This window comes from Chlorocebus sabaeus, chromosome X (assembly GCF_047675955.1).
Source record: "Chlorocebus sabaeus isolate Y175 chromosome X, mChlSab1.0.hap1, whole genome shotgun sequence".
NCBI lineage: Eukaryota > Metazoa > Chordata > Mammalia > Primates > Cercopithecidae > Chlorocebus > Chlorocebus sabaeus.
Window position 1 is genome coordinate 59108280 of NC_132933.1, and position 10845 is coordinate 59119124.

Below are 10845 nucleotides of genomic sequence, written 5' to 3' on the forward strand. Positions count from 1 at the left end.
AAAGATCAGATTCCTAAGTCTGTACTTACACAACATTGGCCAAATGGGCTTGGTTTGGTAATCCTTAACGTAAATATAATAACACCAACTACTTCATAGGTTTCTTTTGACAATTTAAATGAGTGAATATATACACAGATAGTGCTTGAATCACAATAGCTCAATTTATAATTTTTAACTTTACAACAGTATGAAACCATTCTGTTTTTAACTTTCAGTACAGTATTTAGAGATATTCTATACTTTATTATGAAATATGCTTTGTGTTATATAATTTTGCCCAACTGTAGGCTAATGTAAATGTTTTGAGCATGATTTAAATAGGCAAACTGTACTAGTCCATTTTCATACGGCAATAAAGAACTGCCCAAGACTGCGTAATTTATAAAGGGAAGAAGTTTAATTGACTCACTGTTCACCACGTCTGGGGAGGCCTTGGGAAACTTACAATCATGGCAGAAGGTGAAGAGGAAGAAAGACAACTTCTTCAAAAGGCAGCAGGAAGGAAAACTGCCGAGGGAAGGGGGGAAGAGTCCCTTATAAATACATCAGATCTCGTGAAAATTCACTCACTATCATGAAAACAGCATGGGGGAAAGTGTCTCCATGATTCAGTCACCTCCACCTGGACTCTCCCTTGACTTGTGGAGGTTATGGAGATAATGGGGATTACAATTTAAGATGAGACTTGGATGCGGACACAAAGGCTAACTGTGGCAGGCTAGATCTAACTCACAGCTGTACAGGCAGACGTCCATGACAACTGTTTAGCACTGCCTGAGTAGTTAGGTTAATTATTGAAAGCTGATAGAGCCAGTGCCCTTATACAAAGGCTGGAATGTAACAGAAGTCCACCAAGAGTCTTGCTTAGGCCTTTGCTGGGCCTTAAAGCTTGACAAGATAATGAAGGAATTCTTAACAAGACCCATTTAGGAATGAGCCAATTTATTGGAGGGTCTGAAAAGACTCCCTAGACCTCTACAAACATGTTTTATTAGGGGGGTTTAAAGAAACTCCCCAAACTTCCATGACTTAGTAGGAGACAAAATAAGGGTAATTATCCCCAGCACCTGGACCCATCTGGATTAAGTAAATTTACTGAAACTCCAGAGGAAGGTCTTCAGGACTTAGACCTTTGTTAAAGATTAGAAGAAGCTAATCACTTACATCTTTAGATGAATGCACATTTACACGTAGACACATAGCTTAGACCGTATATAAGCTCTGTAAAACTTTGTAATTTTTAGTTGGTCTGGCAATGTTTCCCTGGTTTTCTCCCTGTATCTGGTTACAGAAATAAACCCTCTTATTTCCCGGTGTATCTGCATCTCATTATTGGGAAGCAAGAGTAATCAGCCTGACCCTCAGTTAAGTCCGTGAAAAAATTCGGGTGAGCCAGCTAGGAGCCGCTGGGATGGTGCTGCATTCAGCGGCCAGTGGCTTGTAATGAGACAGTTTTCAGGAAATTCCCAGTGGCTGCCGGGTGAAATTTTCCAGGGGAATCTCCTGAGGCCTGTCCCTTGCATGAAACCGCTTGTCCCCCTCACTACTGGGGAAGAACAGAGATAAGGATCAGACATGCTCAAGGGATAGATAAAATTGTATGATATGCAGGAAGCCTATTCTTTTTCTATCTGGATTTTTAAAGTCATTTGCCTGGTACCACCGGGGCAACAGTAAGACTCACTTATACACCCGCTTTGCCTTTGGTTAAAATCAGGTTTTGAGTTGGTTTTGGGTCTTTCCTGCCTGAGTGCATGTCCCATTGTGTTTGTCCAAAATCTGTCTCCACTCGTTTGTGTGTCTGTCTTGTCCCTTTTGATACCACATAAGCTTGAAAATCGGAGGTGTTGAGTCCATTCCTGCTGGGAGCCCTCTGGGAAGAATCCTGATGGATTGAAAACTACTTGGGTATCCTTCCATGACTAAAAGGAAATTAGTTGACTATTGTAATAGGATTTGGCAAATGTACATTTTAGAATCTGACGGGAGATAGCCGATTTTTGGGACTCTAAACTATTCTATTATTTATGAGTTAGAGTCGTTCTGTAAGTGTTTGGGAAGATGCGAATAAATACCCTATCTTGAGACATGTGTGTTATTACATAATAAGTATGTCAAAGAGAAGGGAGATGAGCTAATAGTGCAGTGCTCAATCAAGGCTTTATCTGACCCTAAGAGAGAAGATAGGGACTTAGGAAGCCAATAGTTGATAAATGTACTTAACTTGGTGGGAGCTAGCAGCCCACCTAATCCAGTGAGAGCTAATACCCAACCACCCAGCCAGGAAAGGGGAGAATCACCACCCTCAGAGTACAGGGAATTGGTACCCCCAGAGGATGGGGAAGCAGCAAAGCTGGTCTTTCCCTCTTGGACCAGATAAGGCACTACTTTTGGCCCGAGAACTATGGAACAAGGAGCAGGGCAATTTCTATTTTCACAATACCCTATAGGAGTTACACAGCAGGGGCTATGGCAGGATATTATTGAGCCTACAGTCCTTTTATTACATCTGACCTGTTAAACTGGGAGAATTCTAACTTGCCCTGCAGGGAAGACATCCAGAAAATGAATGAGCTGTTTAGCACAATGTTTGCTACTCATCACCCTACGTGGGCAGATATACAAGCCCTCATAGACATTATGCTCACTGCAGATAAGAGCTGGCTAGTATTGGATAAGGGAAAGGAGGAGGCAGAACACCTTCACTTGATCTTAGCCAAAAGGCAGAGAAGCAATGCAGAACCCCTTCATAATGAAAACCCAGACAATACTCCAGACCCTGATGGAGCGGTACTCTATACTGACCCTAACTGGGATCGAAATGAGGCTAATGTGGGTTAAATGACCCACCTGGAGCATTACCAGAGGTGCAGCTCGAAGGGCATTAAGTCAGCGGTACCCAAATCTAAAAGCTTAAACAAAGTGTAGGAGCTCCAGCAAAGGCCTAATGAAGATCCATCCGAGTTTATGGAATGTATTTGACAGACCTCTGGGAAGTATACAGATATAGACCCACAGGCCCCTGAAAATGTCAGGATGGTGAACCTGACTTTTATAAGGCAAAGTTTCCCTGACATTGGGAAGAAGCTGCAGAAAGTAGAAGGGACCATTAGGATAAATGCCTCTCAACTGAGACATTGCATTTAAAGTTTACCAGACTAAGGAGGTGAAGAAAACTAAAGCCCTGTGGCAGGCAGCAATACTCATGGCCACAGCAAGAAAAAACCCAAGAGGGAAGGGACCTGCAAAGAGGAAAGGAAAAATAGAAAAGAATCAGTGTGCATTATGTGGAGAAATGGGGCATTAGAAAAAGGATTACCCAAAGTTAAGCCAAAAAGAACCAAGGCCAACTATGGCAATTAAGCCTGAGGATGAATCTGAAGAAGACTGAGGGTGCCCAAGACTTCCAGCAGCTCCAATTCTATCTAACATCACAATTTCCCCACAGAAGCCTCAGGTAAAGTTAACAGAGGGGAAACAGCAATTGGACTTCCTAATCAACACGGGTGCTACTTATTTGGTAGTTAATACACTGATCACTGAACATTCTGACACAGTTGTTAATACAGTCGGAATGAGCAGGACACAGATCAGAGCAGTTTCTGTGCCCCCCCTCATGTAAAGTGGACAATAATGTAACAACTCACCAATTCCTTTATGTGCCAGGATGCTCAATTTCTTTACTTGGCAGACATCTGCTATGCAAGTTATAGGCTCAAATCATCTTCATCCCTGAGAAACATCAGATGCGTCTCCTAGTGCCTCCAGAACATGGACTGCAATTGCAAGCACCTCTGATGAATGCTGAGACCTCATGTCCTAAGGTAGTGGCAGTTCCCTCAGGAAGTCTTTGACAAGGTAAAAGCAGAGGTCTGAGGAGGGCAATTAACATGGGAGGGAATGGGAGGGCAATTAATATGAGTTTGGTAAAAGTCAAATTGAAGGAAGGGGTTCAATCTATCTGAAAAAAACAATACTCCTTAAAGAGGGAAGCGTTGGAAGGCATCCAGCCAGATTTAGTCTAGTTCTTACTGTATGGCCTCATAAAGCCTTTTCAGTCTTCTTACAATTGCTCCCATCTTGCTGGTAAAGAAGCCTCACTCACATGAGTATAGATTTGTGGAAGATCTAACAACAATTAATGATATTGTGGAAGACATTCACCCCACTGTAGCTAACCCATACACCATGTTTTCCTCACTGCCTGGGAGTCATGAATGGTTTATGGTGCTAGACTTGAAAAATTGCCTTCTTTTAGATACTAGTGAATATAGAGAGTCAGCTATTGTTTGCTTTTGAATGGACAGACCCTGAGACCACTGCACAGTTTCAGTATTGCTTGGCTGTACTCTCTCGAGGGCTTCAGAACTCACCAACTACATTTGAAGAGGCTTTGGTTCAGAACTTAAAAAACCTACAATTAAAAAATGGGGTATTGTTGCAATATGTGGATAATTTGCTAATCTCTAGCTCCTCTGAGCAAGAGTACCAGGATAACACCATTAAAACCTTAAATCATCGGGCAACTTGTGGGTACAAGGTCTCAAGCAAAAAATCTCGAGGATGCAGGCAAACTGTGAAATATTTAGGGGTTCTTGTACAGAAAGAAACCAGAGCCCTGACCATGGGAAGGTGAAATGCAGTTGCTTCTATTGCCACGTCCACCACCAGAAAGCAGATAAGGGTCTCCTTAGGTATGGCCAGGTTTTGTTAGATTTGGATCCCTATCTACAGACTAATAGGAAAGCCCTTATATGAAGTGTTAAAAAGAGCCAACTGTAATTTTTTTGAGTGGGAAGCAAGGCACCAACATTCATTGGAGCAACTGAAGTATAAGTTAATCTCCTCCCCTGCCTTAGGGCTTCCAAATTCTCATAAGCCTTTCCAACGTAATGTGCACTAGACACTGGGTTTAGCATTGGAGTTCTAATGAAAAGGTTAGGTGAAGTACCACAACTCATAGTATATGTTTTAAAGCAGTTTGACATGGTAGCCAAGGGCTGGCCCCCTTGTCTAGAGCAGTCTGCTACTACTTGACTGCTACTTGAAGAAGGTGAAAAGCTGACCTTCGGGCAGTCTTTCACAATATATGTGCCCGATCAACTGTTGGTGTTACTGCAACAAAGAAAAGAGGCTACTGGTAGACAGCAGGCCAATTAAGCAGATGATCAAGCCATAGTTTTAGATGACCCCACAGTAAAGCTGCAAACTACAGGAACTTGAAACCTTTCAATACTATTACCTACCACAGAGGAGCTAGAAGAACCCACACATAATTGTCTAGAGGTCATAGACAAAGTGTTTTTCAGCCACCTGGATCTAAAGGAGGTAGCCCTCCCATGCTCAGACTGGACCTTGTTTGTAGATGGGAGCAGCCTGGTCCCTGACAGGAAGAGAAATGCTACATATGTGCTGTGGTGACCTCCTGAGAAGTAATAGAGGCAATAACATCGCTGGCAGGAACCTTGGCAGAGAAGGCAGAGTTAAACGCCCTCAGGAGAGCGTTGCAACTGTCCCAGGGTAAGAGTGCCAACATATACATTGACTCCAAGTACCAAGCATTCATGATAGTTCATGCACATGGAGTTATCTGGAGGGAAAGAGGGCTGCTAAAGGTGGATAACATCAAAGTTTGATACGCTAAACAAGTGTTAGAATTGTTAGAAGAGATAAAGGTCACACGAGAAATAGCTGTAATGCATTTCCCTGGCCATCAATGCAATAATTCTGAAATGGTAAGGAGCAATGCTTTTGCAGACCTCACCACAAGGTATTTAGCTAGTGCCAGCATTGAAATCCAGGGGCCCTTAATTCCATAAATAAACTTAACAGCCTCCAAGCCCCAGTACACTTCCGAAGATAAGAAAGCCGCAGAAGATAAGGGATTCAAACTAAACAAGGAAGGGTAGAGAGTACGCAAAGCAGGCCCAGTCTAGGAACCAGTGCATCTTGTCTACCCACTGTTAAAGTGCGTTCACAATAGTACGCATTTTGGGTGAGACACTTCACTGTCCTTTGTACAAAATTATTTGAAAGGGAAAGGACTAAAAGCCCACTTAGAGGATATAATTCAGCATTGTCAGCTGTGTGCCAGGAATGAGCCTAATAATCACAGCCAAAGGCAACCTAGGCAACAAAACGAAGAAGGCACCCCCTAGAAAACTGGCAAATAGATTTTACACAAAGGCCACCAGCCCCTGGGAGATACAAATACCTCCTAGTTCTAGTGGACACTTTCTCTGAAGCATACTCAGGTCACATCCAATAAGCAACCAATATGGTTAAAGTTTTACAGAAAAAAAAAAAAAAATCATACTACAATATGGACTCTCTGGTGTAATCCAAAGTGATAATTGACCTTCATTCACCTCTGAGATAATTCAACAAGTAAACAAAGCATTGGGAATAAAATGGAGACTGCACTCAGCATGGAGAACTCAATCTCCTGGACAAACTGAGAGAATGAACCACACCCTAAAAACAGTAATTGCCAAGCTGTATCAAGATACTCAATCGAAGTGGATGCAGGTACTTATTATTGCACTGCTCTGGGTCAGGATAGCTCCCAGAAATGGAATTAAAATAAGTCTCTATGAAATTGTCTTCAGAGGACCCTTTGCAGCTAATCTGTCTCTGGTACTGAAGTGCCCCTAGATAGGGAGTCAGATATTAAGAATTATGTTGCTCACTTAGGACAAACTCTTAATATTTTGCATAAGTTTGCTTCCAACAAGAATGCCGTGAATTCTGTAGAAGCCCCCCAACCTTTCCAACCTGGCAATCAAGTGCTGCTGAAGGAATGGAAGGATGCCAGTCCTGCCCAACTACTGTGGGGGAAATGAAAGGGTCCTTTCGGTGTGCTAATGACCACAAGCACAGCACTGAAATTGGCAGGCATCAAGCCTTAGGTCCATAACATGTGAGCAAAAAGATTCCTGCCAGCTGAGAACCCTGTGGCAGAGGAGAGTTCCAGGCCAGCAGATGGGATATAGAACCCTTAGAAGACCTGAAGTTTCTATTCAGAAAACAGTAAGACTTTCTCTCATAAAGAATGCTCCTTCTTGCTGTGCCTCTCATTGCTTCTTCTTTTACCTCTAATCATTTTTTACAATGAGCACAGAACTATGCAGATAACCTGCAACAAGGCTCCTGCTGGGTCTGTGGCCTATAACTCCTTTGTAGAACCATAGGATTGCCTTGGTGTTTGTCACCCATCCAAGGGAAGGACTGGATTTACCAGCAAACTTTTCTGGGAAATCTCAAATTTTGGACTGGGTCGCATATGACAGGAGTAACCAGGGCAAATGTCTCAGAGTGGCCCATAAACAAAACTTTAGAAGGCCCAGGGCACAAAAAGCCATTCTAAGTAAACAAAACAAGGGATGACATAAAAGCTTTAGCTACTCCCTTGCTGAATGTGAAGATGTACACCTAGACTATACCACAAAGTGTCCATCCACATGAATAAACTAGTCCCTTCATGCTGGAAGCAAGGCAACCACTCCCTTGACATAACTCAAGTCATGGGATGAATTCCACATGAACAATGTTGACATATTATGGGGCTACAACAAATAGATTTGTTTGCCACCACTGGTCCCAATGACCTGGCCTAAATTGGTATGCCCCTATGGGAATCCAATGGCTTTGTGGTACCAATTTATGACCATGGTTGCCCTTGGACTGGTTAGGACCCTGCACTCTAGGTCTCCCATGAGCACACGGATGTTGGATAAAAACCATCCAGAACCCAGCTAACCTCATGCATGCGCTTAACAGGTAGGCCAGGTCCATCTTTCACTGGTATAATCATCTGGTCACAATCTTTATTCCCTCAATAGGCTTAGAAACTGTCATATGACACACAGAGGCAGTAGCTAATTTCATGCACTGAGCATTGAAGAACAGTCTCCAAAGTATTTCCCTTATGCTAAAATGTATCATATGCAGAAAGGTATCTTGCAAAATCAAATGAGCCTAGACATTCTAACAGCGGCCCAGGGGGATCCTGCACCCTTGTCAAAACCCAATGTTGTGTGTATATATCTGAAGATTCTGGGAGTGACTCTGGCATTAAAGGATATGCACCAACAGATTCAGGCAATCTCCAGGCCTAGCTTATCACTTAATGACTGGATCGCATCATGGTTTAGTGGAAGATTTTCCTGGTGGCAGAAAATCCTCGCAGTCCTGGCCATCCTTGTAGGCATGGGAATAATTTTATGTTGTGGAATGTATTGCTGTTGCATATTGTTTCAAAACATCCCTTGAGCCCATACTATTATGTTTCAGCGGGCACTGTCTCTAAACCCCCAAAACAGAGAGTACTACCAGGAACAAATTGACCTCTTCCACTACAATGCTGCGTTTTGGGCCTCATAATGATGATCCCTCTCAGCAGGAAGTGACCAGAAAGATTAAGACACCCCATCTCCCTACAGTTCTCATGATAAATATATATATATACAAGCATAATGAAAACCATTCACAAATTGACAATGGGGATTGTGGCAGGCCAGGTTCCACTAACAAATGAGTAGGTAGGACTCCATGACAACTGCTTAAGCACTGAGTGATTAGATTAAATATTAAAGCCTGAGGCTGGGTACAGTGGTTCATGCCTGTAATCTCAGTAGTTTGAGAGGCCGAGGTGGGCGGATCACCTGAGGTGGGGAGTTCGAGACCAGCCTGACCAACACGGAGAAACCCCATCTCTACTAAAAATACAAAATTAGCCGGGCATGGTGGCGCATGCCTGTAATCCCAGTTACTCGGCAGGCTGAGGCAGGAGAATCACTTGAACCTGGGAGGTAGAGGTTGCAATGAGCCCAGATCGCTCAATTGTACTCCAGCCTGGGCAACAAGAGCGAAACTACGTCTTAAAAAAAATCAACCCAAATGTCCATCAGTGACAGACTGGATTAAGAAAATGTGGCACATATACACCATGGAATACTATGCAGCCATAAAAAAGGATGAGTTCATGTCCTTTGTAGAGACATGGATGCAGCTGGAAACCATCATTCTCAGCAAACTATTGCAAGAACAGAAAACCAAACACTGCATGTTCTCACTCATAGGTGGGAATTGAACAATGAGATCGCTTGGACTCTGGAAGGGGAACATCATACACCAGGACCTATTATGGGGAGGGGGGAGTGGGGAGGGAAGGCATTGGGAGTTATACCTGATGTAAATGACGAGTTGATGGGTGCAGCACATGAACGTGGCACAAGTATACATATGTAACAAACCCGCACGTTGTGCACATGTACCCTAGAACTTAAAGTATAGTAAAATAAAAATAAAAGTAAAAAAACATTGTCTTTATTATTATTATTATTATTGTTCCATCAAATTTTTGTCTTTTATCAAATAGCTTCCCAAATTTCTCTTTTATCAATTGCATCATTGCTTGTCCTTTGCTGAATTTTACCACAGTCCATGTTGGTTCATAGTGGACAAGCCACTTTCTTATGTTGAGGCTGATATACAATCAGCAGAGAACTCTATCTTTGTGTGCAATTGCTCAAATGTTAGACCTCCATGAAATTTTTCCAACTCTCTGACCACTTCTGTCCCTATTAGATAGTGCACAGTTACATGTGTTGCTGGAGCTTAAGGTGAAGTGGCTTCCTTTCAATTAACACTCGGGGGGGGGTGGGGGGAAAGGCTACAGCTCTCCAGCAAAACCATTTCTCTGTTTCTGCTCCAGGTTTAATGGAAAGAAGGAGTCTTATAGTATGTGCTGTCTTTGACTGCATGCCACTCAAAAGCATTCATCCATTATTAAATTAAAAATTACTTCATGGTGCTCACTTCAGCAGCGTATATACTATAATTGGAATAATGTAGAGAAGATTACCATGGCCTCTGCACAAATATGACACATTGATTCTTGGATATATTCTATAAATTAGAAACAGGTACTTTCATATATTGTACTGAAAGTGAAAATGGTAAAACTCTATAAAAGTTAATCTAGCAATAGCTTCCAAAATTGCAAATGTGTTTACCCCTTGATTCAGCAATCTCAAGTTCAGAATTCTGTCCATCAGATACACCTACACACATATGAGTAATGTATTTCCAAGGTTTTCACCAGGTGTTGTTTTTAATTGTAAAGTGTTAGAAAACTTTAAAAATCTATCAACAGAAGATTGGTTAAATCAACTGTTTTGTATTCATACAATGGAATAGAATACAGACTGAAAAAAAAAAAGAGAATGCTCTCTATGTATTGTATAGAAAGGTATCCAAAATATACAATATAATATATACTGTTTTAGGGTATAGAGCAGTGGTACATCTTAATTTATGAATAAGAAATGTGGCATGAGAATGTAGAAGTGTGGCATGAGAATGTATAGTCATATTCTTGTATTTGCATATAAATAAACCGTTAAGTACTGAACGTTCGTGACTTCCAAAAAATCGTACGTTGAGATCTAATCCTAGAGGGTAACTGCAAATGGGGCCTTTGGCGGGGATAATTAGATCATGAGGGTGGAGTCCTCATAAGTGGGATTAGTGTCTTTATATGAGACCAGAGAACCAGAGAAATATCTGGCTCTCTTTTCCTCATGGGAGGATATAGTAGAAAGAAAAGTCAGCTGCCCACCACCTGGAAGAGAGCCCTCATCAGAACCCAATTATGCTGGCACTCTGATTTTGAACTTTCAGCCTCCAGAACTATGAGAAATAAATATTTGTTGTTTAAGCCACCCAGTCTATAGTAATTTACTACATCAGCCTGAAATAAGACATAAACTAATAAAATCTATTACCAACATCAAAGATAGAAAACTATGGCCAGGAGGCCTATTGCTTGTTTTCTTTTTT

At 41.9% G+C, this 10845-nt stretch overlaps 1 non-coding gene across 1 annotated transcript; it reads left to right on the forward strand.

Moving 5' to 3' along the window:
• The first annotated feature begins 9814 nt into the window (after positions 1 to 9814).
• Positions 9815 to 9922, forward strand: LOC119621064 (U6 spliceosomal RNA). Its single transcript, XR_005237590.1, has one exon. It is a non-coding gene; the product is annotated as a U6 spliceosomal RNA (small nuclear RNA).
• Positions 9923 to 10845: the final 923 nt, after the last annotated feature.